The 27,685-nt window shown below is 47.1% G+C and overlaps 1 long non-coding RNA gene across 8 annotated transcripts in view; it reads left to right on the plus strand.

Annotated features, from left to right (window-relative positions):
• The first annotated feature begins 4,838 nt into the window (after positions 1–4,838).
• LOC137206593 (uncharacterized) overlaps positions 4,839–27,685 on the plus strand; it is a 41,440-nt gene continuing 18,593 nt past the window's right edge. For 6 of the 8 annotated variants that reach the window (XR_010934728.1, XR_010934732.1, XR_010934735.1 and 3 more), the window contains exons 1-3: positions 4,839–5,026; positions 11,897–13,276; positions 15,028–15,090. This is a non-coding gene — a long non-coding RNA (uncharacterized lncRNA). Of the gene's footprint in view, positions 5,027–11,896; positions 13,277–15,027; positions 15,091–24,132; positions 26,954–27,448; positions 27,656–27,685 lie in introns of all 8 variants that reach the window. The other 2 variants (XR_010934720.1, XR_010934723.1) reach the window with 2 other exon arrangements.

Here is a 27,685-nt window from a genome sequence, read left to right on the forward strand (position 1 = left end):
TGAGAGTCCTGTATGAACCCACAATATGGTTATTCCCAAGTATTAGCCGGATCTTAGAATGCATTGAGAAAAAGAAAGCAAGTACATCAGTGATGTGCTTGTCAGATGGCTTTGGAGGACTGTGCCCACCTGCTGTTTGGGCTTCCTGTTTTAATGGTCAGGTCCAGAGAGAAGTGGTTCAAGTGGTGATGACTCTGGAAATCACATCATTTAAAATTTTTGAAGAAGCTCAGGGCTTTGAGTCTGAAACAAGAAGGCTTAGAGGAGACTTGTTAGCTGTCCTCCAATATTTAGAGGACCATCACGGGGAAGGGATAATAGACTTATTCGATGATACTCAAGAGGGGGAAGATTAGAAGGAATGAGTGAAGGATACAGGAAGGGCTTCAACTCAACACAGGGAAGACTTTTCCAAAATGAATGTCTTATATCGTAGTTAACTCCCATCCCTGGAATACCCACCTAGGGATATTACAGAGAAGACTTTTGGAATTCAGCAAGGTATAATATCTGACCAAAATGCGGGATCCCTAATGGTGGAAACCCAAGCACTGTGGCAGGCTGCAGTGCTCATCAAATTGGACCACGAAAGCAGCTATCTCCTGCCCCTACAGTAACCAAAGGATGGCTTCAGTCCCAGAATCAGATTACTTTTCCCCTTCGTTTTGAAGGTTGGTCATAAATCAATAGCTTTGTTGTGGCCAGACTGAGGTTCTGGCTTTCCACATTGGCAACAACAGTCTCTCATTTGACTGGAATGCAATTGGAGTAAAATTAACTCACTTTCCATATGTTCAGGTGTGCAAAAAGCCCGTGTTCGGATTCATTTTTCCTGGATTGTGATTCTTTGTATGTTTCAAACATCTGCACTGTTCGAGGTCTCCTATTTATAGCTGATGAGATGCTGAGATGGCCCAGGGGTTGACTTCTTATGCTCGTTCCTCTGTAACACTCACAGCAGCTATAAAAGCTAGCTATTTTCTAGGAATGGTACCTCTATTATTTTTTTGTATACACGATGTGGCACCTGCAAAGACATATCAGGGCTGACCTTGTAGAAGTTCAACTTGGCTTTTCTTTTTCCTGCAAGCACATGTGATGAAAGTCAGATGGGGTTTAGGTCATCAGTGGGAGTTTGCCAATGCAGCTATACTTAAAGGGATGGGAAAATAACAATAGATGTGTGTGTGTCCTCAGGCTAACACACTAATTTGGTGAAAAGGACACTTTCTGAGGAAACAGGAGGCTTTATAAATTTACATAAACTTAGGAGAGCTCTTGGGTGTTTCGAGCTCGCAGGGATGGATTAAAAAATTACCCCGATAGTTCCAAGGCTGACTTTGCTGAGAATGCGACTCATTTTCCCTAATGTGTGTGTACGTGTGTCATGGTGGCTCTGGTAGACGTGTGCTCCAGCAAATTCCCACAGCTTATCAGACAAGTCAGTAGATTACGGTCACGTTGCCACCTCTGTTCCCAGCCCAAGTTGAAGATGGTCTTGTAGCTTCATCCCCTGATATTAGCACATCCGAGTGGGTGTATGATGCTTGCCAACACGATAAATTATTATGGCATTTACTTTCACCCACACGCTCTTTTTTTTTTTTTTTTTTGGCATTTAAAAACGACCTTTTCACGTTTTAAGAATTTCTAACAGTCTGAGAAAAGAAACAACCTCATCGATGCCATATGGAGTGTTTTACCCGACGGATGAGCTTTGGTACGTACTCATCGGGACATACACTCAATCTTTTCAAAAGGCCAATCAAGAATTAACCCCGTGGCTACAGGGACGCCCTTGCCCTACCTTCTTCATTAAATCCTTGGATGAAAGAAGAGAGGACAAATGACAGCATATGTTGTCACTGGAAGTCACGACGTGGCCTCGAGGAAGGCTCCACTCTCTGTGGGTGCAGACCCACCGGTGTGTCGGGGCCAGAGGGCGTGCAGGTGGATGGAGAAGCTCTCCTGCTTGTAAACACGCAGGGGTCCTTGGCTCCTACACTGTACAGAGTCTGAATTTGGAACAGGAAAGGGTCTTTAGAAATAACCTTGCTGCATGTTAGAATCTGCTGGGGGGCTCTGAAGACAAAACCAAAACGATACGTACTGTCAACTGAAAAAAAAAATGCACAACCTAGAAGCTGAGAATTATGTTTTATTCGGTAGACTTTCTGAGGACTTAAGCCCAGGAAGCAGCCTGTCAGGTAGTTCTGAGGGACCATCAGAAGAGGTAAGGGAGAAGCCAGGATACATACGGGGTTTTGCAACAAAGACCAGGTGGTCAGAACTTCAAAAGATGACAGTTAATTAAATAAAACCAGACATCTCAAGTTGAGGAATTTAGCACTTTTCTATTTATGGGAAGATGCAAGAATCTGGACTTATTGAAATCATTCCCTTGATGGGCATCTTAAGTAGGGCCAGTATCCTGTTACTTCCCATCCTGAATCCCCTCAGGGTACACAGCTTGGTGGAGGCGGGGTGGGGTGGCACTACAGTGGCTGATGGCCATATGATGGCCATATCCTTTGTTTACTGATATGACAGATGACTTTCTTCATCAACACTACCAATGCCTGTGCTATAAACCACGTGAATAAGACTTTCTGGGGATAGGGCCCAGGCATCTGTATTATCTAAGCTACTAGGTAATTCTGACATATATTAAGGCCAAAAAAACCCCATTGATCCTGGCCTAATCCCTTTATCTTACATATTGTGGTCACACAGTTAACTAGGGCCCAGACTGGAGACAGATTCTCTGGTATGTTCTCTTTAAATATCAATAACCCACAAGAGGAAAAACATAAAGTTGGTTCTGGTGTCTCCAGTCTTCCCACTCTTCTGTATTTACTTCTTTGGCTATGTCCTCACTCCCAGCCAACCCTCTTGGGTTTCCGTGCCCTCAGAGTTCTTCCCTTTCCTGCTACCCTTTGGTGCTTAGGAAAGACCCATTTACACTCATGGTGATCGGTGTGTATCATCTCCCTTCCCCGGATATATGCATTTGAACACTTGCAAAGCCTTGAAAGCCACTTCATTCTTCTGGGATTTCAGTTCTATCAGCTGTAGATAGAGTTTGGGGTTCAAGAATAGGGTTCTTACAATAGAATTGTAGATATTAGCGAATGGGTCATTAAGGAATTCTAATTTGAGGAAGAGACCTTCTCTCACCCTTGAAATCACACTCACTTAGTTGCCCACACTCCACATTTTAAGGGGGACTGTCCCAACGTGTGTTCAGCCCACGGCACTGATTTCGTGCCGCTTCTGTGGCGTCGAGGAACCCACACCATCCGTCACGCTACTCCACCGAAACAAGCTCTTCCATGTTTCTCTGGGAAATCAGGAATTAGCCGTGAGGCACCTAAATGGGAAAGATGGGCTGAAAAAAAATTTTTTTTTCCTAAAGGAGAAAATTAGAAAAATGGACTAAAGGGAGAGAAAGAAAATTTCTAAAATGTGTGAACAGTGAGCTGGCAGGTGCTTTCAACGTCTTTTTAAAAAATATAATTTTATAACCAAGTTTTTTATAAGCATGCGTTATTTCTATAATCAGAAACACAAATTAATATTTTAAAAGAACAGACCCATTGCTGGGGGTTTGTGGGCCTCCAGGATTGAACACTCAGGCTGTCTGGTTGGCCAGACGCTGGCCTCTTATAGGTCAGCTGGTAAAACGCTGACCAGGAGCGGTCTGACCCTTTGACTGTGAACTTGCCTGGGGAAAGTACAGCAGCTCTAGGAGAGGAAAGGTTTCAAGTCTTAGGCAGCAGTAACGGCTCCGAGTGGCAGAGTTGGTAAGATTCTTCCTTGGGGGCAGTTCCTGGAGGTGATGGTTCAAGGCACTCGGGGCAGGGTGGGGGGCAGGCCCGCAGGCTGCTGGGTCGCTGGTGTTTCATCGTCCTCCTTGAGTTGTGGAACTGCCCTGCCGCCTTGGAACTTGCGGGCTTGTGGTCCGAGGAGGTCAAGTGAAGGACTGATTCACTTTCCCTAAGAAGGTGGAGGGAGACTGTGGTCCTCCAGATAGAGCAGTTAGGGAAGTGACGGGAATAGGGTGACTTCCTTCCTCTCTGCACGTGAAGAGAAAGTGGCTCTATTTGTAGAAACGGTTGAGGGAAAGAAACACGGGGCATATATGCTTGAGGGGTGATCTTTGTGCGTAAGAGACACATTCAATGAGTATTTATGGAAATTGCATCTGCGCTAATGCCTGACCCAGGAGCCCATTCCTTCCTCAAGGAACTTACATTGTAGTGCAGGGAGGCCGGCGACAAGCAACGATCATAACAAATGAGGACGTGGCGTGAATAGTAAAAGGTGCCAAGTGTGCAGAAAAAGCAAGGGGTGAGGAGGCAGCAGCCCTGGAACTGACCCCACTGGGTCTGGGGAAGAAGTTGGTTCTCGGCTTCCTTCCCAGGTTGGGAGGGAATGGGATGCAGCCGGAGAAGGGCTTGTTGGTCTTGGGAGGACAGCACATTCCTCCGAGGGGAGGGTGGGGGTGCTGGGGGCGGAGGGATGCAGATGTCCAGGTCAGGAGTTCCATTCTTGCGGGCCGAGGAGGAGAAGAAGCGGGCACGCCCTGTTCCTGGGCTGGATGACCTAATAAGGCCTCTTCCATCTTGCCCGCTGACAGTCGGGCCGCAGAGAGATCTCCCTGTTCTCCCTGGCAGGCGCTGCAGAGGCCACAGTGTTTAGGATTTCTGAGCACCACTGAGTGTTCCAGCCAAAGACTTTCCATGTGACCTTCCCCTGAGCTGGGGGGAAGGGTATGGGAGGGAGGGAGGGAAGGGGGAGGGTGTAGGGGGGAGGGGATGTAGCGGGGAGGGGGAGGGAGGAGGGGGAGGGGGAGGGGGAGGCGGAGGGTTGGGGAGAGGAGCTTCCCATTTCAGCCTCTGGCACCAGGCTTTCTGCTGAGACCAGGCAGACAGGGAAGAGACAGAAGGAGAAAATGCCAGGGCTCCAGCTGTACACGGAAGCTTTTCGAAAGTAGCTGGAGCTGAGAAGGAAGGTAGTTGAGAAGGTAAAGAGAACAAAGGCCTGTCGAAGCAGGGGCGTTTGGGGCTTGGGGGCACTTCTGCAGCCTTTCTTCTCGCAGGAGCCCCGACTCAGGGCTGGGGCCGCGGGTCACACTTCTTTCCCTGCCTCTTGGGAGATAATTCGGGAAAGGACTTCTCCGCCTGGGGAGGGGAAGAGTGGGTTGTGTCCTATCTCTTTCAGACTCCTTGCGTGCTGAAGCCGGAGGAAGCTTCTAGATCACAATCACCGCGTCACATGCTGGGGCCTTGGCGAGCACCGTACAGGGAGAGCCGTCCGTCCGAGGCCAGGCCCGGGCTGTCATTTCTGCGAGGCCGGTCTCTGATCTGCCTCCATAAATAAAAGCCTGGAAGGGAGGCTTTGCTTGTGTTTGCACGTTCTTTTGCCATTAAAGGGCACATTTGGAGACCGGAGGTCCAGGCTGGTGAGAGTAGATGCCCGAGGTCTGAAGGAGGATGCAGTCGGGGTTCTCAGGCTAGAGCTCAGGTTTTATGTTAAAGTGAATTTCATCACCTCTACATCGGCTGCACATTGAATGAGGCACGGGGTGTGGGATTGTTAGCACGATGCGTGAGTCCACAGCCTGCCTGGGTCCTTTGGGACCAGGCGGCGGCCTTCCCTGCGTGGAGTTGCCCCGGGCTGGCGTGTCCTTCGTGGCTGGTGGGGAAACGGGTATGGGCTGTGGAGAGACTCGGAGTCCTGAGCCAGGAGCGGCCTGGGAGAGTCACTACTCGCTGCTATGGGACGCTGGCTGAGTCCCTTCCCTTCTCAGGCCCTTTGTTTGCCATCGTTGCGGGGAGGGGTTAGAGGAGACCCGTGTTTCTGGAACTCTGCTGCTTGGAAGGTGAAGGAGGGCTTGGGGCTGGGGAGACAGCTGCCACATGTCCCCATCCACAGCCCTGAGAGCTTCTTTCATGTAATACAGTATGTGGTATGTTAGAATGTGTTTAGAATAGAATAGAATAGAATATTACGGAGCTGGACTTCAGGGTAAGCTTGTGTTTGCAAGAAGGATTCCATTACCTGAAAAGTTTAAACACCCCTGCGTCAGGTGACTTCAGAGGCCCCTGGATCCATGATTCTATTTCTCCTTAAACAGTCCTGAGCAGAGCCAGAGAAGACTGGCAGTGTTCACGCTGCTGCTTACTTAGAAGCCTGAAAAAATGCCAAGAATTCACAGTCAGAAAAACACCCTCTGGTTCCTCATTTATCTGGAGGGCAGAACAAAGTCGCTTGACAGATTGTGTGGTTCTGGGGAAGCAGCGCGGTGGGAGAAGACCTCGCTGATGCTCGGGACGTTTGCGATTTCCAGCCAATCCGGCGCTCACTGCCCCGGAACGTGCTTGCGCGCGCGAGGCCCGAGCCCCCCCGCGGGGCAGGCGGCAGCTGCTCTGGAGAGCCTGGGGCCTTTGCCACCTGCGGACGCGACACTGACTTTTCTCACGGTTTACAGGGAGACGTAAGATCTGTGACGCGTGGTGAGCCTTCGGTCTCCAGAAAGGAGAGGTTGCGCTGTTGAAGGTTAAGTGAAGTGACCGGAGGTGATGGGGTGCTGTCTGAGGGGGGGTCTGATTGCCGGTCACCTTGTATGTAAAGCCACAACCGCGAGGGCCTTTGCTAGTCTGTCTCGTTAAGGAAAAATCTGACTTTCAAGCTGCAGGACCAATGCCTGGGAGCAAGTCTCTGGGCCAGCTCAGCCTTGACATCTCAGGGTGGCTTCCCAGTTCTTTACTTCACTCAGCAAATATTTATTAAAAGCCCACCACGTGCCTGGCACTGTCTGAGGAGACGGGCTATATCCTTGAGCAAGACACATGCAAATTCCTGCCCTCAAGGAGCTTCCATTCTGATGCCCATTCGCATTCACGGCCGCTTGCTGGGGGGTGGGGGTGGGGATTAGGACACAGAGGTCAGAGCTTGGGGGTTGGTGTCAGACACCTGGCTTCAGACCCTTTGCCCATCCTCTGGCTTAGTTCTCTCCTTAAGCAGGTTCAAGGCCCGTGGCCGTTCCCTCGTCTGGTAAAGCGGATGGTGCGAGGTGTGGGGGGTGGATTAGGCAGGTTGGGGTGGTGCCTGGAGCTTAGTCAGTGCTCCGTAAGGAGGGGCCCAGCTGCTGTCAGTTCTCTGCCTGCGTCCAGCCTGCAGGGCTTTAGGGACTGTGCCCTTAACCCTCTGTTCGGTTACCACGGGCGCTGTATCCGTGGAGGGCCTCAGCAGGATGCGGTGCTGTCAGGCGTGGATGCGTCCTCTGTCGCTGTCAGGCCAGCAGGTGCTGCTGTCCGGGAAGGGAGTGGTCGACTGTCCCCAGGGCCACTGTGCCCACCTCCCCTGGGCAGATGGCCAGGGGGCCGCCTTCAGCCTCAGGGCAGCGCCCACTCCCAGCACTTTGGCTTCTTGGTCCGGGCAGGCCGCCTGTTCTGCGTGAGAAGACCACGCTCCTCCTTGCGGTCGCCGTGCGGCAGGCCCTCTGCTGTCCCGACACCCAGCCCAATGCTGCCCTGAACGGGCTGTGTGACCCGAAGCCAATCGCTTCACCTCTCTGGTCTCAGTGTCCTCGTTGTCAGAACGGAACTAACAATGCTCGTGGCTGAGGGGCGCGTTGTCAGGTGAGACGAGGAGGTGAAGAACCGTAGAACTGTAAGCAGGGCGCTCATCCCCCCATCAAGTCTCTATTCTGCCCAATCTTTGTCCCCCCCAAGCACCTGTGACCTGGCGACGCTCCCTTCCCTCAGCACAGCCTTTCAGCACGTCTGGCCGCCTCTGCCGACCGTGAAGCCGGATGGGCCACTGGGGCGTAAGAAGCATGAACTTCTGTTGGACTGGGAGTTTCCTGAAGCAGGGCCAGCTCTGTTCCTCTCTGAGGTGCCCCCTTCCTCTCCCGCAGAGCCGAGCCTGCAGCAAGTGCCCGGCACACAGACGTGTGGGACAGACGTACAGACGGACGTGGGTGAGGAGCTGGCCCCTCTCTCCTGATGCCCCGTTTATGTTGTGTCATGTAAGGACATTGTTTCTGAAACTGTCGCTCAGAGATCTAAATTTAGACTTCCCAGGAGCCCTTCTGCCAGGAACGGGTCTGAAGTATAGTCCTCAAGGCTTGCCTTTCTTGGTCTCTCAGAGGCACCACCAGATAGCCAAGTCGGGGCAGCGTTCAGCTCGGAGTCTTGGAGGAGTTTCTGGTTGAGCGCGGACGGCTTGTACCACCACCCGGCTGCCTGGGAGGCCTCGCGCCCCGGTGATCCCGCAGGCTAGCCGGGAATCCTGCGGCCGCGCCCCCAATGTGCGTGCTTCCTAGCCTACCTGTCCTGCCCTCCTGGCCCTCAGGGCCGCCTAGATGCTCGTCTCAAGGACTGCCGATGACACGGCAGCTCAGATGCGCTTCTCGTATCTGGAGTGGAGAACTAAGGAGGTTTCTCTGCCAACACCTCGCAGGTGAGCTGGTCACAAGAGCCAGCAGAGAGTTACGGCTATCTTGGGGTCACATATCCAAAGCTCCAACTTTCCCCTGATTATTTGAGTGATACGATGAAGACACTAATACCTAATATAGGAACTAGCCTGCCCGAAGGACCAGATTAATTACTCTAATCCTCCGTTGCCCACTTTCAGTGAGGATCTGGTTTCAGTCAATCATGTAGTAAGTGGTACCAGATTAATCTGGGCAGGGAGAGTAAAATGGTACAGACAGAGATGATGGATGCTGAGGGCTAATGAGAAAACAGAGCATTCGCAAGTGCCTCTAGGATTTAATGAGACTGAGTCTGTGGGTCAGAGAGGAAATCCGTCTCATCACCCTGGTTTTTTGTTGCCTCCCGCGTCGCATTGTTTTAAAGCCAGTCGGCCGCAACATCTCTCTTCTGGTGACACAGCTGAAGGAAATATTTGCGTGATGGCCCAGGCAGGCTGTTGATAAAATAAAATCCTCAATAAACCATGCCTTCCAGCATCCATGTCCCTGCGTAGTGCTCTCCTCAGATCTGGGCTCGTCCTCTAATTTGTCTTAACCAGTCAGCTGTGATGGGATTTACACTCTGATGATTCTGGGCTGTGGCCTTAAGGAGGCCTAGCAGCCTCTGCTTTTGCATTTTTGGATGCTCTGAGCTTCTATGTAAGAGGTCACGCTCCCTTAATGGAGACCACTGGAGGGACATGTGGAGAGGTCATATGGAGGGAGTGCCGCCCTGAGACTCCACATAGAGAGAGAAGTCTGACTATCCCAGCATGCCAGCGGAGCCCAGCCTGCAGACTCTTTGGACTCTGCACATATATAATAACATCTGGGCGTGTGACTCAGCCACATTGATACATAAAGTTAACCATCACATCATCTATCGGCAAAAAACGAGTGTTCTTTAATTTCACCAAGAGGGTAGTGTGTGCCTTTTGGAGAAAGAACCTGACTAGGGAATAAGAAGACCTGAATTGTGATTGAACCACTGAACCACTGTATCATCAGTGAATCTGTTCATTTCTCTGACCGTCTGCCCAGGTTATGCAGCTAGCAACCGGCAGAGCGAGGATTTGAACCCAGGGAGTCTAGATCCAGAGTCACTGCTCTCAACCACTACGCTAGTGCTGAAGTGCTGATTTCAGGCTCTTCTGGGGACTCAAGAATGGAGGGGACCTGTGGCCTGCTTTGCAAGGCAGAGTCCTGGAGTTAGCGCTGTCACACACACGTTGTGCCTTTGTGCCTTGTCCAGGCAGATGGGCCGGGGACAAACTTGCCAAGGGCTCTGTGTGTCTCCCCTGTCCCTGCCATGGCACAGAAGTAGCAGAGGGACCATGACGCTCCCCCTTAATGTGGCTCAGCTGTGGTGCAGGGGCCCAGGGAGGTCACATGCCCTGCAGCGAGGGTCAGCTCTGCAGCCACCTAGGAGGGGTCGTGACCACGTGTCAGAATGGGAAGAAGGCTATTCCAGGGGATGCTTGCCTTCAAGCCTACATGTGCCCTGAGTGCCTTGGCACTAAGAAAACCTACTAGAACTCAGACATGACCCCAGGGAAAATGGGGAAACCTCTAATTAATTGATAATCCGCTCTCTGCAAAATTGACTTTTTTAAAAAAATTAATTAATTAATTTATTTTTGGCTGTGTTGGGTCTTCGGTTCTGTGCGAGGGCTTTCGGCAAGCGGGGGCCACTCTTCATGGCGGTGTGTGGGCCTTTCGCTGTCGCGGCCTCTCTTATTGCGGGGCACAGGCTCCAGACACGCAGGCTCAGTAGTTGTGGCTCACGGGCCTAGTTGCTCCGCGGCATGTGGGATCTTCCCAGACCAGGGCTCGAACCCGCGTCCCCTGCATTGGCAGGTGGACTCTCAACCACTGCGCCAACAGGGAAGCCCAACATTGACTTTTTGAACAGAAATTAATTTGAACAATAGAGAAGCTAAGTTATTCATACGTATCTGAGGGTCAGAAACCTTTACCCACAGTGCTTTCAATAAAACTGTGTTAAACAAAAGATTGATGTGAGTACATTGAGCAGAAGTCTGCTTCCTACAAGTTGTATGCATTTGTTTTAGCCCCATCCTTTGAGCCTAATCTAAATGGTCGAATCCCTCTTCTACCAGATAACTCTTGTTTGTTTGTTTGTTTGTTTTTTGCGGTACGCGGGCCTCTCACGGTTGTGGCCTCTCCCGCCGTGGAGCACAGGCTCCGGACGCGCAGCCTCAGTAGTTGTGGCTCACGGGCCCAGCTGCTCCGCGGCATGTGGGATCTTCCCAGACCGGGGCACGAACCCACGTCCCCTGCATTGGCAGGTGGACTCTCAACCACTGCGCCACCAGGGAAGCCCAACTCTTGTTTATGACAAACCAACCATTCACAATCCCATCAGAGGACTCCGCATAGGTCACACTTCTTTTTTTAAGATCAACATTATGGAGACATAATTGAGGTACAATAAATTGCACCCAATTCAATAACTTTTGACAAATGTATCCACCCATGTGGCTACTACCACAGTCAAAATGTCCAACATTCCCATCACCCTCCAAGTTCTCACATGGCCCTTTGCAGTCGTCCCTCCCCCCAGTACTGGCCCGAGGCAACTTCTCTTCTGCTTCCTGTCATTCTGTATTAGTTTTGCCTTCCTAGGAGTTTTTCTTTATAAGTGGAATCACATGTCATCATGTTTTAAGTATCTATAAAATAAATGGGAAAACCAGAGAAATCCCATCAGATGGAGTGGGGACCACTGATGTGAGTCTGCTTGGCCAGCTTGCCGGGCGCTGCTGGGACCAGAGACAACCCGCCTCTCAGAGCTAGCATCCCTCTGTTCCTGGTCTCAGGATCCTTCCCTGTGGCTCTCTGTCTTCATGACCACTTTCCCTCCCTCGTTCTTGGAGCCGTATTTCCTTTCTTGGCCCACATCTGCTGACTAAGTAAACAGCCAGTGCAACCCCTGGAGAAGCATCTTTGCTGAAGAGTTTGCTCATCTTTGGGGAGAAGCAGACAGGAAGTGTGTGTCCACTCAGCTCTCACCAACAGCCCAGATAACGTAAACTCCTCATTTCTTCCACAGCTGGGTCAGGGTTTGGCCTCTCGGACACAGTGAGGGGACTTTCAGTCTCTCGTTATCAAACAGCTGGAAGCCCCTTGCTCTCCTGGCACCTGGGGCTAGCTCTCCCTCTCCTGTCAAGAGCTTCGATTTGTTTTTTTTTTCTTTTTCTTGATCTTGTTCACCTCCATACTGAAAAGAGTGTGAGGGAGAGCGATGGTCTAGTGTTTGAATCATTTCCTCCTCTCCCTAAAGCTGTCTGGTTCTTCACTCACGTGAAGAAGATTTTTTATGGCTGAGGAGACAGACATGGGCTTCTGGAGTCCAGCTAACGGTTAACATGTTGTTGTTATTCTTCTCAGAAAAGGTACTTCCACAGAAGAGTGACTGGTGGAAACCGAAGACGTCTGCAGAAAAGAGAAGATGTATAAACCCGAGAGCCTGACCCTCCCCTGCATCTCTGGGCATCATCAGTGCAGGCAGGGGATGAGCCTGTGCCTTCCACAGCATGTAGGCTGGACCAGTGGGTCCCAAAAGGTGATCTTCAGACCAGTGGCCTCAGCATCCCCTGATGTATTTGTTATCTGTTATGTGTAACAACTTGCCCCCAAACTTGGTGGCTTCAAGCACCAAAAAATCTTTCTTATTTCTCACAGTTCCTATGAGTCAGGAATTTAGGAGTGACTTACCTGGGAGATCTTGACCCAGGGTCTCTCATGAGGGTGCAGACAAGGTGTCGCCCAGAGCTACAGTCATCGGAAGACTCGACCAGGGCTGGAGTGACATCTTCCAAGGTGGCTGACTCCCAGGAAGGTTGGCCTTCCCCAGGGTGTGTGACCTGAGAGACACAGAGAGCCAGAGACAGAGACACAGAGAGGATAGAAGCTGCTGTGCCTTCTAGAACGTTGTCTTGAAATCCATCACGTCTATCAGATACAGTTAGAAGCGAGTCACTAAATCCAGTCCACTGTTTTCAGGGAGGAGTGTCAAAGAATTTGTGGTTGTATGTTAAAAATATCTTACCTGGTTGAGAAACCTTACCTGGTCTTGGGCCGCCCAGACCCCCTGAATCAGAGTCTCTGGGGTTCACATCCAACAATCTGTTTCAACAAGCCATCTGGGTGATTGTGATGCTGGGTGAAGTTGGAGAACCACCAGACTGGACCAAAGAACACTGAGAAAACCTCAACTCACTCGTTGGTACCTGGCGTGAAGCCTTACTCACCAAGGCTACCTTCTAGAAGCTGAGTTTTTGTGAATTTGACAAAAGGTATTGGTCTTACTTCAAGGTAATCCACAAGAAAGATGCGGTAGGCAGGATAAGGGGCCCCCCAAAGACGCCCGCAGCCCAGGAGCCTGTGAATATGTTACCTAACGTGGCAAAAAGGACTTTGTGGTTGTGATTAAATTAAGACTCTTGAGGCGGGAGATTATCTTGGCTTGTCCCGATGGGCCCAAAGTAATCACAAGGACCCTTGTAAGTGGGAAGAAGGAGGGTTAGGGTCAGAGAGAATCAGAGAAGGAAAGTGCTGATGGAAGCAGGTCAGAGACAGATTTGAAGATGCTCCACTGCTGGCTTTGAAGACAGAGAGAGGGGCCACAAGCCAAGGACTGTGGGCCTCGAGAACCAGGAAATGTCAAGAAAACAGATTGTCTCCTAGAGCCTCTGGAAAAAGTGCAGCCCTGCCAATACCTTGATTTCAGCCCAAGGAGACTCATTTTGGACTTCTGACCTCCAGAACGTAAGAGAATTCATTTGTGTTGTTGGAAGCCACCCTGTCTGTAGTCATTCATTAACAGCAACGGTAGAAATCTAACAGGAAAGGGTTCTGGTCTGGGACTTCCTTTGGGTGGAATAAAGAGAAAAAGAAGAATGGGATGATCTGCTCCCTTAGGTGTTTCCACGGGAAGGGTAGACGTGTGTCATTGCAGGGTCTGTGCTTGTATTTTTACCTGCAGAATAGAAATACTGTAGCACTTCATTGTCTAATATAGTAGCCACGAACCAGATGTGGCTATAGATAAATTTACATTTCAGTTAATTAAAATCACATAATATAAAAAAATTAAGTTCCCAGTCCTCCAGCCACACAGCAAAGGCTCAGTAGCCAGACATGGGCAGGGGCTAATGTACTGGTCAGCATGGACACAGGATATTTCCAAAATGTTCTATTGACATTTGTAAACGTTCCACTAGACAGCACTGCTCCAGCCTCTTTGATCTTCCCGAGTTTGAAATAAGCTTTTGCAAAAATCTTATTTTACGATTAAATCTTATTCTGTGGCTGTGACTTCCAGTCGAGACTATCAGAATCCTTCAGCTCCATCACTTGTGTGTATCTGCATTGCTCATTCCCTAGGTTTTATAACCTCCGCGCTTCAAGGGCTCCTGGGGATTCAGAGATGCTGTGTGGACCAGAACATGGGGGAGGGGCATATCTGTGCGTCCATGTGTGTAGGGGGCTATGGGGACAGGGCCTTCACCCTGGCTTGAACTAGAGCAGCTGCCCTCGGCTGTGTTTACCTATTGAGCTTAATGTACCGTTTCATTTGGAGAACGGTCCCATGACTTTCAGAAGAAGAAGAAAAGTCTGAAAACCCTGAGTGTGGAAGGAGGGTCCCTACCCCCCCTTCTTTGTCCCCCTTCGTAGTCTCCTGGAAGTCATTTGGACACGGTTCCTTCTCACTTCACACCATGACCAGAGCAATAAATCACTTGCCCCTGGACATTTGCATGGGGTCATCATCCAGAATTTCTGGGTTTATGGAGAATTCTTCAAAAACTTGAACTAAAAGTTTATTTTAGAGGATGCAGTTAATTTGAAAAGTAAGTGTATTGGGTTGATCATTTTCCTCCTAGGATTCACTCAACTATTCCGTATTTCTATTCTCAGAAACATTATGTTCTGTCCCACTTACAAACACACACGCCCACCCGCTCCCCCCCACACACGCATTTTACAGAGCACACAGTCCCTGCCTGTTGTAGTAAAGTTTTATAGTGCTTCTGGCCCCAAACAGTAAACTAGGGATACAGATGGAGGGCCTTTGGAAGTTTCTTCAAACTGCGTAATTCTCAGCCCCCAAGGGGCTTCTCAGCAGAACTGACAGCCCCTTGGCTCAGCAGAACCTGGGGGACCAAGCGGTGGGAGCCTCACCTTGATAGATGAGGTTGTACAACTTCTTATATTAAACATTAAAAGCGTTTAATACAATGAGATCACACTTCTCGCCTCTGACAATAATTTCACTTTTCTCCGATATGACCTTGCATTCAATACGTACAAATCCCCCAATGAGAGCCAACTTCGCTGGGAGTGGTGAGCGTGCCTGTCCTTCTCCTTCCCCAGAGGAAACACTAAACACTGGCCGAGGTCATTGTCATGGTTCTTGTACAGACGAGTGTCTGTCTCTCTAGCGTTAGCCTGGGCCTCAGTTTTCTCATCCCTGAAAATCCAGGTTTGTAGATTAAAAGAGTTCTGTCTCTTTCCAGCTCTGAAGATCTTTGGTTACGTGACGGATGAAAATAATTAGACTCAAAGAACTCCGTTTTCAGGTAAGAAGTGAAATCTGTCATGCATGATAGTAATAGCAGGAAAATTAGGCCATATTTGATAGCAATCATTATTTCCATTTAAAAGATGAATGCACCCGTAGCCAGATGACAGTGAGAATAAATCTCATTTAAAAATACCACTGAGCAGGGTGGGGCTGGAGGAGCGCTCACCTACAGCTGCGGAAGATACAGCTTAGGGGCCCCTCACTTCAGTGGGTCCCCGCCACAGCCCTGGGAGGGGACTCTGCAGCATGATTCCATCTTCATATATTTTGTAAACCTTGAAAAGTGCAGGCTTTCGGATGTAATATGTTAAGACTGCCGTCTCCTTCCGTCCACGCTTTCTCCCTCTTGGGTGCAGTTGGGGTGGTCTTGGACACTTGGGGGATCCAGCTAAAAGCAGATGAGCTGGCCTGCATTTACTCTGAGCTCAGTAGGATACTTTGATGTGGTTTATTCCGAGGACTCTAGAAAGTCACTAAGAGTTCAGGGTTTTTCCCATTCCCACAAAACCTCTGCTGGAGAGCTTAATGAGGCAAAGCCATTATTAGAATGTAGGAGAACAGGAAGGAAGAGAAACATGAAACTGCCTGGATGAGTAGTTTGAAGAATCAGTCCTGTTTTGTTTGTTTTTTTTGCGGTACGCGGGCCTCTCACTGCTGTGGCCTCTCCCGTTGCGGAGCACAGGCTCTGGACGCGCAGGCTCAGCGGCCATGGCTCACGGGCCCAGCCGCTCCGCGGCATGTGGGATCTTCCCGGACCGGGGCACAAACCCGTGTCCCCTGCATCGGCAGGCAGACTCTCAACCACTGTGCCACCAGGGAAGCCCATCAGTCCTGTTTTACTAACCAGCAGCACTTTGGAACTAGGCATGTTGAGAACAAGGATTTAGAATAAGGTTAATTTCAAGTCTCAGCTGTGCCAAGTGTTTACCTTGTAATCATAGACTCAGTATTTTTCTTTGAATTTGTTCCCTCCTCCATGAACGGGGAAAGGAATATTTATCGGGGAAAAGAATATTTATCTCCCATGCTTGTTGGGAACTTTCAATGCTGTAAAATAATGTGGAATATTATTCCAAATAGGAATTCCGTAAATTACAGCTTGTTTCTTTCCTTAATCATACCATGGAAGGTTCTTGCATGGTACACTTAATTTGAACACCAAACATTCCAAGCAAGGGGGAAGATCTCCTTCAAGGACTGTTGAAGTGGGGAGAGACCTTGAGATGTTTAAGTGAGGACATTGGGGTTTTGCAGAGCTGTGACGTGGACCAGCTCATGCCCCTAGGGAATGGCAAAGCTGGTCTTAGAACCCACCTGTTCTAACTAGGAGTATAATCAGGACAAGCTAGAAATGTGTGTACCTACGTGTGGGCCTTCCTTCCTGACTGGTATTTGCTGGAACAGTTGTTTAGTTGTCTTCAGAAAAGGACATTCTCATTGGTTGTTGTTAAACTCAGCTGTTTTCAGGACAGATTAGACTGTTCTCTCTTTTGCTAAAGCCCAGATCCCCCTTGACTAGAGTTCACCTCTAAGGTCAGATGTGTTTTGGGGAGAGTGTCAGCTATACCCTCAGAGATGGGGCTGCTGTCAGGGAAATCCACAAGACAGCATTGAACCTGGCTCTCGGTCAACAACACATATCTGTTGGATGAATAAATGAAGGATATATAATGCTCCTAGCAGAAGAAAACATTGAGAAAATCGCGTCTGTGGCTTTAAGAAGAAAGAGAAAGGACTTTTTGGCAATAGCTCCGAGATCCCTTTAAGAACTGGGAGAATTTAAGTGTTCAACAGAGAAGGTGGCAGTGAAATGAGAGGGAAGTTGAGTACGTAACGTGAGTGAAGAGGGAGCTCAGAGGGTGAACAGACATCCCTGTGGATCCCAGAAAAAGGCTGCTTCACATCAGAGCAAAGCACCCTGCTTGATCTCATGATGCCATTTAAAGAAAGCAACATTTCTTTACTGCTTGAATATTGGAGTCGGAGCTTAAATTTTTAAATGCTGTATACAAGGAGAGGCTGTAAGAATTAATATGATACTAAGTTCATAGGTGGGTGGGAAAGGAAAGGAGGCAGGGGAAATGACAATTTCATGGTGTGTTCTCCCCCTACCCTTCCCGTGTGCTTTGAGCATCTGGTCCATGGCCACTGAAGCTGCTTTCCTGTCCTGGACTGATGGGGCTGCAGTCAGCGCTGGGTGCAAGGCAGCAGTGAGCATTGCCTGACAGCTGCTTCATTGCAGGAGCAAGAAGTTTAGGAGGAGGATGGATTTCTAATCGACTTGGGCAAAGGAATTTCTCTTCTGGGAGAAGCAGAGTCCCTGAGTCCACAGTGGCACCTGCAGGGAGTGGGCTGGTCAGGGAGAGGTGACGTCACAGTCACCTGGGAAGAGTCGATTGCCAGGGGACCCTCTGTCCATCAGAACTGAGTCAGGGCATTTAGGAAAATCTGCTTATAGGCTGATCGATACTGATTTGCTCAGGGAAATGCCGTCTCCCTTAACTAGGACTTATGCTATCCACTGTGTCCTCGGCTGGTGGCAAGTGTCAGGGACCACGTCACAGGATGTCTGGCCATCACAGGCATCCCTCTCACTCCAGCCTGGGTATGACTTTCCCAAGGGTAAGCAGGTGGGAGAATCAGCTCGGATTGCCACCATCCTTGACAACCACGGTGAGCACATCCCAGCTCCCCGCTAGCAAAGGAGCCAGGTGGGTACGACAGAAAAGTGGTCAGGGCACTGGCTGTGGTCTCAGCTATTCTTGGGTTCAAATCCCAGCCAGGGCAGGGACAGGATCCGACAGGGCTGGGATCGGGGTCAGGCAAGTAAGGCTGAGTTCTGCCAAGTACAAGGTCAGATCCTGTCTTTATTTAGAATTTTGATGTTTTGTTCATTACGGATTTTTTCATTCATTTTGATTTTCTAAATATGGCATTTAGAAACACATTCTTTGCCCTGATTACTGAGTTTGGGGCTCCCCTTTACATTTTACACATAAGTTGAGCATCTTACTTGCCTCCCTAGTCCTGACTTTACCCGGCCCAATTGCTCACCAGCCCTGTGAGGTTGTGCAAGTCACTTTAAGCCTTGCTTCGCTAGTCTGTAAAATGGAACCATTCATAGGGTCTTTTGTGTTTCCATATTAATTGTGAAATTTTTTGTTCTAGTTCTGTGAAAAATGCCAGTGGTAGTTTGATAGGGATTGCATTGAATCTGTAGATTGCTTTGGGTAGTAGAGTCATTTTCATAATGTTGATTTTTCCAATCCAAGAACATGGTATAACTCTCCATCTATTTGTATTATTTAATTTCCTTAATTTCTTTCATCAGTGTCTTATAATTTTCTGCATACAGGTCTTTTGTCTCCTTAGGTAGGTTTATTCCTAGATATTTTATTCTTTTTGTTGCAATGGTAAATGGGAGTGTTTTCTTGATTTCACTTTAAGATTTTTCATCATTAGTGTAGAGGAAAGCAAGAGATTTCTGTGCATTAATTTTGTATCCTGCTACCTTACCAAATTCATTGATTAGCTCTAGTTGTTTTCTGGCAGCATCTTTAGGATTCTCTATGTATAGTTTCATGTCATCTGCAAACAGTGACAGCTTTACTTCTTCTTTTCCGATTTGGATTCCTTTTATTTCCTTTTCTTCTCTGATTGCTGTGGCTAAAACTTCCAAAACTATGTTGAATAATAGTGGTGAGAGTGAGCAGCCTTGTCTTATTCCTGATCTTAGTGGAAATGGTTTCAGTTTTTTCACCATTGAGGACAATGTTGGCTGTGGGTTTGTCATATATGGCCTTTATTATGTTGAGGAAAGTTCCCTCTATGCCTACTTTCTGCAGGGTTTTTATCATAAATGGGTGTTGAATTTTGTCGAAAGCTTTCTCTGCGTCTATTGAGATGATCACATGGTTTTTCTCCTTCAATTTGTTAATATGGTTTATCACATTGATTGATTTGCGTATACTGAAGAATCCTTGCATTCCTGAAATAAACCCCACTTGATCGTGGTGTATGATCCTTTTAACGTGCTGTTGGATTCTGTTTGCTAGTGTTTTGTTGAGGATTTTTGCATCTATGTTCATCAGTGATATTGGCCTGTAGTTTTCTTTCTTTGTGACATCTCTTTCTGGTTTTGGTATCAGGGTGATGGTGGCCTCGTAGAATGAGTTTGGGAGTGTTCCTCCCTCTGCTATATTTGGGAAGAGTTTGAGAAGGATAGGTGTTAGCTCTTCTCTAAATGTTTTATAGAATTTGCCTGTGAAGCCATCTGGTCCTGGGTTTTTGTTTATTGGAAGATTTTTAATCACAGTTTCAATTTCAGTGCTTGTGATTGGTCTGTTCATATTTTCTATTTCTTCCTGGTTCAGTCTCAGAAGGTTGTGCTTTTCTAAAAATTTGTCCATTTCATCCAGGTTGTCCATTTTATTGGCATATAGTTGCAGTAATCTCTCATGATCTTTTGTATTTCTGCAGTGTCAGTTGTTACTTCTCCTTTTTCATTTCTAATTCTATTGATGAGTCCTCTCCCTTTTTTTCTTGATGAGTCTGGCTAATGGTTTATCAATTTTGTTTATCTTCTCAAAGAACCAGCTTTTAGTTTTATTGATCTTTGCTATCATTTCCTTGATTTCTTTTTCCTTTATTTCTGATCTGATCTTTATGATTTCTTTCCTCCTGCTAACTTTGGGGATTTTTTTGTTCTTCTTTCTCTAATTGCCTTAGGTGTAAGGTTAGGTTGTTTATTTGAGATGTTTCTTGTTTCTTAAGGTAGGATTGTATTGCTATAAACTTCCCTCTTAGAACTGCTTTTGCTGCATCCCATAGGTTTTGGGTTGTCGTGTTTTCATTGTCATTTGTTTCTAGGTATTTTTTGATTTCCTCTTTGATTTCTTCAGTGACCTCTTGGTTATTAAGTAGTGTATTGTTTAGCCTCCATGTGTTTGTATTTTTAACATATTTTTTTCCTGTAACTGATATCTAGTCTCATAACGTGGTTGGAAAAGATAATTGATACGATTTCAATTTTCTTAAATTTACCTAGGCTTGAATTGTGACCCAAGATATGATCTATCCTGGAGAATGTTCCATGAGCACTTGAGAAGAAAGTGTCTTCTGTTGTTTTCGGATGGAATGTCCTATAAATATAAATGAAGTCCATCTTGTTTAATGTATCATTTAACGCTTGTGTTTCCTTATTTATTTTCATTTTGGATGATCTGTCCATTGGTGAAAGTGAGGTGTTAAAGTCCTCTACTATGACTGTGTTACTGTTGATTTCCCCTTTTATGGCTGTTAGTATTTCCCTTATGTATTGAGGGGCTCCTATGTTGGGTGCATAAATATTTACAGTTGTTATATCTTCTTCTTGGATTGATCCCTTGACCAGTATGTAGTGTCCTTTTTTGTCTCTTGCAATAGTCTTTATTTTAAAGTCTGTTTTGTCTGATATGAGAATTGCTACTCCAGGTTTCTTTTGGTTTCCATTTGTATGTAATATCTTTTTCCATTCCCTCACTTTCAGTCTGTATGTGTCCCTAGGTCTGAAGTGGGCTGCTTGTAGACAGCATATATATGGGTCTTGTTTTTGTATCCATTCAGCCAATCTATGTCTTTTGGTTGGAGCATTTAATCCATTTACATTTAAGGTAATTATCGATATGTATGTTCCTATTCCCATTTTTAAAATTGCTTTGGGTTTGTTATTGTAGGTCTTTTCCTTCTCTTCTGTTTCCTGCCTAGAGAAGTTCCATTTGTTGTAAAGCTGGTTTGGTGGTGCTGACTTCTCTTAGCTTTTGCTTGTCTGTAAAGGTTTCAATTTCTCCATCAAATCTGAATGAGATCCTTGCTGGGTAGAGTAATCTTGGTTGTAGGTTTTTCCCCTTCATCACTTTAAATATGTCCTGCCACTCCCTTCTGGCTTTCAGAGTTTCTGCTGAAACATCAGCTGCTAACCTTATGGGGATTCCCTTGTATGTTATTTGTTGTTTTTCCCTTGCTGCTTTTATGATTTTTCTTTGTATTTAATTTTTGATAGTTTGATTACTATGTGTCTCAGTGTGTTTCACCTTGGATTTATCCTACATGGGACTCTCTGTGCTTCCTGGACTTGATTAACTATTTCCTTTCCCATATTAGGGAAGTTTTCAACTATAATCTCTTCAAATATTTTCTCAGTCCCTTTCTTTTTCTCTTCTTCTTCTGGGACCTCTATAATTCGAACGTTGGTGCATTTAATGTTGTCCCAGAGGTCTCTGAGACTGTCCTCAATTCTTTACATTGTTTTTTCTTTATTCTGCTCTGCAGTAGTTATTTCCACTATTTTATCTTCCAGGTCACTTATCCGTTCTCCTGCTTCAGTTCTGCTATTGATCCTTTCTAGAGAATTTTTAATTTCATTAATTGTGTTGTTCATCACTGTTTGTTTGCTCTTTAGTTCTTCTAGTCCTTGTTAAACGTTTCTTGTACTTTCTCCATTGTATTTCCAAGATTTTGGATCATCTTTACTATCATTATTCTGAATTCTTTTTCAGGTAGACTGCCTATTTCCTCTCCATTTGTTAGGTCTGGTGGGATTTTACCTTGCTCCTTCATCTGCTGTGTGTTTTTCTGTCTTCTCATTTTGCTTAACTTACTGTGTTTGGGGTCTCCTTTTCTCAGGCTGCAGGTTTGTAGTTCCCATTGTTTTTGGTGTCTGCCCCAGTGGCTAAGGTTGGTTCAGTGGGTTGTGTAGGCTTCCTGGTGGAGGGGACTAGTGGCTGTGTTCTGGTGGATGAGGCTGGATCTTGTCTTTCTGGTGGACAGGTCCACATCTGGTGGTGTGTTTTGGGGTGTCTATTGCTCTATTATGATTTTAGGCAGCCTCTCTGCTAATGGGTGAGGTTGTGTTCCTGTCTTGCTATTTGTTTGGCATAGGGTATCCATCACTGTAGCTTGCTGGTCGTTGAGTGAAGCTGGGTGCTGATGTTGAAATGGAGATCTCTGGGAAATTTTCACCGTTTGATATTACGTGGAGCTGGCAGGTCTCTTGTTGACCAATGTCCTGAACTTGGCTCTCCCATCTCAAAGGCACAGCCCTGATGCCTGGCTGGAGTACCAAGAGGCTGTCATCCACACAGCTGCTGTATGCCTCAGTTTTCCCCTCTGTAAGCTGGCGGGAGTAGGGCAACCTCCAGTTTATTCTTTCAATGAACATTTTAGCATATCCAAAGAACACTTATTGGGTGTCTCATATAAATATGCCATATTAAAACTGGATAGATTTCATGCTTACCAGTAAAGTTGAAATCATCTCTTTGAAAATTTTGGAAAACTTCCAGACAAGAGATTCTCCATGGACTAGTGAAATTTGTGGACTTGTTTTACGTTTAAGGTTTTAGGCATTGAAAATCACTTCTGTCCTATTTCCTAGGATAAAATTCAATTCTAAAAGGAATGATAAGGAGAGAAGTGATTGATGAACTTATGATTTCAAACCTCTTTATGACTTGAGATCTGGAAACATCTTGTGTGACAGGCAGAAAAATGGTCCCAAAGATGTCCACGTTCTCATCCCCGGAACCCGCATTACCTTCCATGGCAAAGGGACTTTGCAGGTGTGGTTAAGTTAAGGATTTTGAGATGGGGAGATTATGTGAATGGGCCCAGATTAATCATGTGGGTCTTTAAAATCAGAGAACCTTTACCTGCAGTGGGTAGGGACAGATATGACTGTGGAGGAAGGGTCAGAGAGGTGCAACTTTGATGGCTTTGAAGCTGGAGGAAGGGGCCACAGGCCAAGGAATGTGAGCACCTCTAGAAACTGGGGGGGGGGGGGGAAGTAATGGACTTTTCCCTAGAACCCCCAGAAAGGAACACAGCCCTGCTGACACCTTGACTGTAGCCCAGTGGGACTGTGTTGGACTTCTAATACACAGCTGAAATCATGTCACTTTTCATTAGTCACTTTTATGACATATTACAGATTTATTAGATGTTTAGAAGCAAACCCTAGCACAGTAATTTTTTTATGTTATTATGTTCATTGCTGGGTTTTCCATCCTAGTTTTCCACATTTATCTCAGGATACCTCAGGAGGGTGCTGATGGACTTCTAGACATGAAAAAGGACCCTGGAATTACTCTCCGGGAAGCTCCTTCTTTCCAACCCAAGAGACGAGAATGTGGCCATGCACCAGGACATGCCCAGTGAGAGGAGAGGCTGTAACCGTGGGAACTGGGCCTCTGTAGAACAAGATGTAAATCGTTAAAGTCGTTTTTAATGAAACGTAAACACGGAGTTAGCGTGAGGGCCACAGTTTCTGGGTGGTTGGCTCTAAGTTTGGCAATCAGGATTTAGAGGGAAAATTCACCAGTTTTAAGGACCTCCAGATGTTCTTCTGGTTCTAGCCAGAACGTTTTCATCCTTTATGGTTACTTTTTATTGTCAGCAGCAGAATTTTCTCACAATATCTCCAAATCGGTGGAAGTGGCCGTTAGTCAGCAAACAAACCCCAAATAAGAGTTTAATCTTGGGGTCACTTTAAGTGTCGCATCGCACCCCATTTAACTTATAAGTTTTTAATAGTGTAGTGGCCAGAATTTTCAGTTTGTATGACAATGGACCAAATGAGTGTCTGATGACAAATCAGTCACTGAGCTCGTATGAATACAATGCCCCATTTTAACAATGGTTGGAAACTGGCCGATGTTTAGAAGGAGGAAACAAGGATGTCAGAAGGCCGCCATCTTGTGTGAAGAGGCAAAAGGTTTATTGCAAATTACAATGAACTACCTCGTCATAGAATTTAGATTAAACACTCCGTTCGCATCAGTTGGGAAACACTGAAGCAGTTACTTTTCAGAAGCACTCTTTGGGAAATTCAGAACTTAGAAAAAAAAAGACAACTTCCGTTTTCTAGAGCAAGAATTTTGTGACCACCTACACTTAATAAAACTTGACTCTATAGGATTCGCTCTGGGATTTGGTTTAAATTACGTGACGTAGTCTAAAAAGAAGTAAATCACTTCTATTCATGCTTCACTTTCCTCTGAAGAAATGAGAAGAATGAGAAGAGCAGTTCACCTTTCTGGAAGTCTCTTCTGAGAACCGCCGTCCACGTGCCGTCTTGGATTCATAAGGAAAGGACTGCATTGGGTGGCTGCAGTGAGTTCCCATACGCTCGTGATGCCACAGCAGGACCTGCTGGAATTAGGGTGAAAAGGCGCCTGAAGAGCCTTTGTTACTTGCCTATTTATAAAGGACGGGCTTTATAACTTGTTAATAAGTCACATCCCGCTTGTCCTGGCGCTTTTATCAAGGGCTTTTATCTCTGCTTATATTCATTTGTGTCGCTGGATAATTGTTGAGATTGACTCACCAGGGCCTATGGGTTCATGGGTAATTAGGGCCTGGATGATAGGCCCCTCAAGCCACTTAGCTACTGAAGCCTTGTGGCTACTGACGGATAATAGAATCTCTTTGTTTTTACAAAATGGTAATAAATCATTTGACTCTGTACTAAGCCTTTAATCAGTAGCCCCCCACCCACGCACCTAGCAGAGCAGTTGGGAGTTTTACTACTTACAGAGAGGAAAGGTCCTTCCAGAATGTTAGAACAAAGGCGAGATGTCACTTCCGACCCTAAATGCACATGTAGATTTCACTGGGGAAGACTTCTCCCGTCCCGTGTGGTTTCCGTTCTCTTGCTGGTTCGGGGTCCACACAAGCTCTTCCCAGCAGGGAGACGCGGTAGCAGGGGGCCCAGCCCCATCTGGAGGGACGGGCAGGGCACGCAGCTGGAGTGGACAAGATTTTAAAAATACAAGTTTCAGCGTTCATAAATTCTCTCCTCTGCTGATAAGTACTTTTGAAAATGTAAACCTCAGACGCATTCTTTTAGGACATTTTCCAGCAGGTACTCACTGTATAAAGTCTTCTTAGACTACCCCTGGCCCCCTTTGAAGCCCAAGGCTGATTTCCAGCATCTACAGTCTCTCCAGGGCCCTATAATTACCGAGGCAATGAGCGTCAGTCCCCGGTGGTCTGCGGAATCCGACCCTCCCAGGCAAGGAAAGGCATCCCTTTGCTAATTGGAGTCCTGGTTTTTTCCTCCTTAAAATCAGCACGTGCGATATGATGGGTCGCATGTGTGATGATGTGACGTGATCACATGAGGGGTAATGAGAGAAGTTCTGCTCTAAGACGATGCGTCACTTCATCTCCTCTACCCCTCCCCCATCACATTGTTGAAAATGACAGCAATGAGAACGATTACAACAGCAATGAAGAGAGCCAGCATTTGTTAAACCTTGATTGTGTATCAGACACCCTGCCGAGTGTACAGCCTTCGTTGTCTCCTCTAATCCTCAGGACGACCTACGAGCCAGGCACCATTAGTATGTTTACCCTATTTCACAGATGGCCCTGGAGCGGCTAAGATACTTGACTTTGGGGTCAAGCATTGAACCCGTTCTTCTCTTGCTTTTAAAATGTATTCATCTGTTCTTTTAACAAAGATGTATTGAGCACCTTCTGTGTCCCAGGCCCTGTTTTAGCCTTAATACGCTCTTGGGAAAGATGTAATGAGCTCAGCAAACCCCTTTGTTGTTAGAGAAGAAAGGCGGTTTTGTAAGAGCAATGGAATTCAGAGGAAAACGAGGGAACTAACCTCAAAGTTTACTGCCTTCCTACTTCTGCCTCAAGCGACAGTAATAAGAGCCTCATCTCACAGGTGTGCGTCTGTCATCCTCACCTTTTCACCTGGGTGGGGAGACTGTTATCTGGGGAATGTGAAACGTTCTTCCTCCCGGCTTTCTGCGAAGTCTGCTGGGGAGTTTAGGGCCCAGAAAGGTCGGGGGAGTGTCCAGGTCTGAGAAAACTCACTGACAAACTTAGTATCCTGGTATCTCTGTCTGAAAGGACCCCAGAGGCCCTTGCGTCCAGCCCTTAAACCAAGCAAGATCCCCCCTTGATGAGGGGTCAGAGCACCTCCGTTTGCATACTTTCTGGGGAAACTGGGGAGCTCTCCCTCATGAGGCAGCCCATTCCGGCGCTGAAGGCTGTTCTTCATCCTACTGAGCTGACACCTTTCTCCTCATCACTTAATGATGTATCGCTGGTCCCAGCTCTGCGCTCTGATGGCGTGCCCAGCTCGCTGGTCCCAGCTCTGCGCTCTGATGGCGTGCCCAGTACGTCTAGCTCCTGCCTCACAGGAATGTAGTGCCCTTAAGTGTCTAACCTCAGAGATCTCATCCCCACTAAGACCTTCTCGCCGCCTCAGCCTTCTCCTATGCGCTATGATTCCTAAAGCCTTCAGCCTCTTAGCCGGAACGAGAGAAATTGGAAATAAATGGGCTGAACTAACTCAAGGCTCCCTGGGAAGAACTATTAATCAACACACACTTAAGTGACAAGAGGCAGTGAAGGAGGTGCAGGGGAGGCAGCCCCTCTGGCCATGAAAACAAGGACAAAGGGTCTTTAGAGTCGAAGAGGTCTCTGAGGTCAGGGCTCATCTGGCTGGTACTTGAGCCCCTAAATAATGCTTAGGGCACTCAGAGTCGTTTCTAGAAGGCCAGGCTGCAGAGTCTGATATCCTAGGATTGGGAAGAGAATCTAATGTTTCTAAGAGCATCCTTGCTCCTGGAGTTTATGCAGCTGTCTCTGGGGGGAGTTTTATTTACAGGAGGAAGGGGACGGGTAGAGTTAAAGCTACGGATGCGCTAAACCCTCTTGGAAACGACAGCTCCCGTGAACCCCAGTTCCTTCACCCGCATAAACATTTTCCCGATCTTTTGTAAAGAACTGAAATTGAGAAAAGGCCACCCGTGGTACCATAATAACGCCCACTCCACCCAATGACGTCACGGACTCTAAGAGTGAGTAAGGGCTTCATTTTTTAAGGTTGCTTTTCAGTGATAAAACCAAAGGAGCTAAGTGTAGGTCGCGTAGGCCAATCCGGCCCCAGTAATAGAAACACATTTTTTTCTATTTATATGGTGGCAAGTTAGTTTGCTGTTTGCCTTGCTGACGTTGTCGGAGGAATGTGTCCTGGGTGAGCCCATGAAGCTTGGCTACAACCTAATGTGTAGGTTCAAAGCCATGTTGATGTGAGGCGAGTGTCATTTTGTCCTAATTTCTTCCGCTTAATAGAATGATGCTGCTTGACTGTGTTAATTGTTGCTACACGTTGCCAATAGTTCCGGTGATGATGACAAGGCCTCCGGTAGGAGGTAAATAGTAGTAGCTCCCTTTCGCAGGTCAGGTAAGCTGAGGCTGAGAAGGGTTCAGTGACGTGCACAGGGCTTCGTGCCCCTGAATAACAGACCCCAAATAATATCCCAGTCTACTGCCCAGTGCTATTTCCCTTGCAGAATTCTCCAGAAAATGAGCAAACTAAAACGGAGGTGTGAGCGTTAAATCCACAGAGGTGCATTTCCATTCCAGACCCATGGGAGACGCTGGCGACATCCATTAGACCTGTCCATTGCACAATTAAAAAGAAAACAAAACTCGATCGTTAGGTCCTAAACAAAATCAGCAAAAGGCGAGTCTCTACATCTTTGAAAATCTTAACGAGGGTAAGCTTTTAAAAGACAATGGTCTCCCGT

The sequence above is a fragment of the Pseudorca crassidens genome, chromosome 1 (assembly GCF_039906515.1).
Source record: "Pseudorca crassidens isolate mPseCra1 chromosome 1, mPseCra1.hap1, whole genome shotgun sequence".
In the NCBI taxonomy this organism is placed as follows: Eukaryota; Metazoa; Chordata; class Mammalia; order Artiodactyla; family Delphinidae; genus Pseudorca; species Pseudorca crassidens.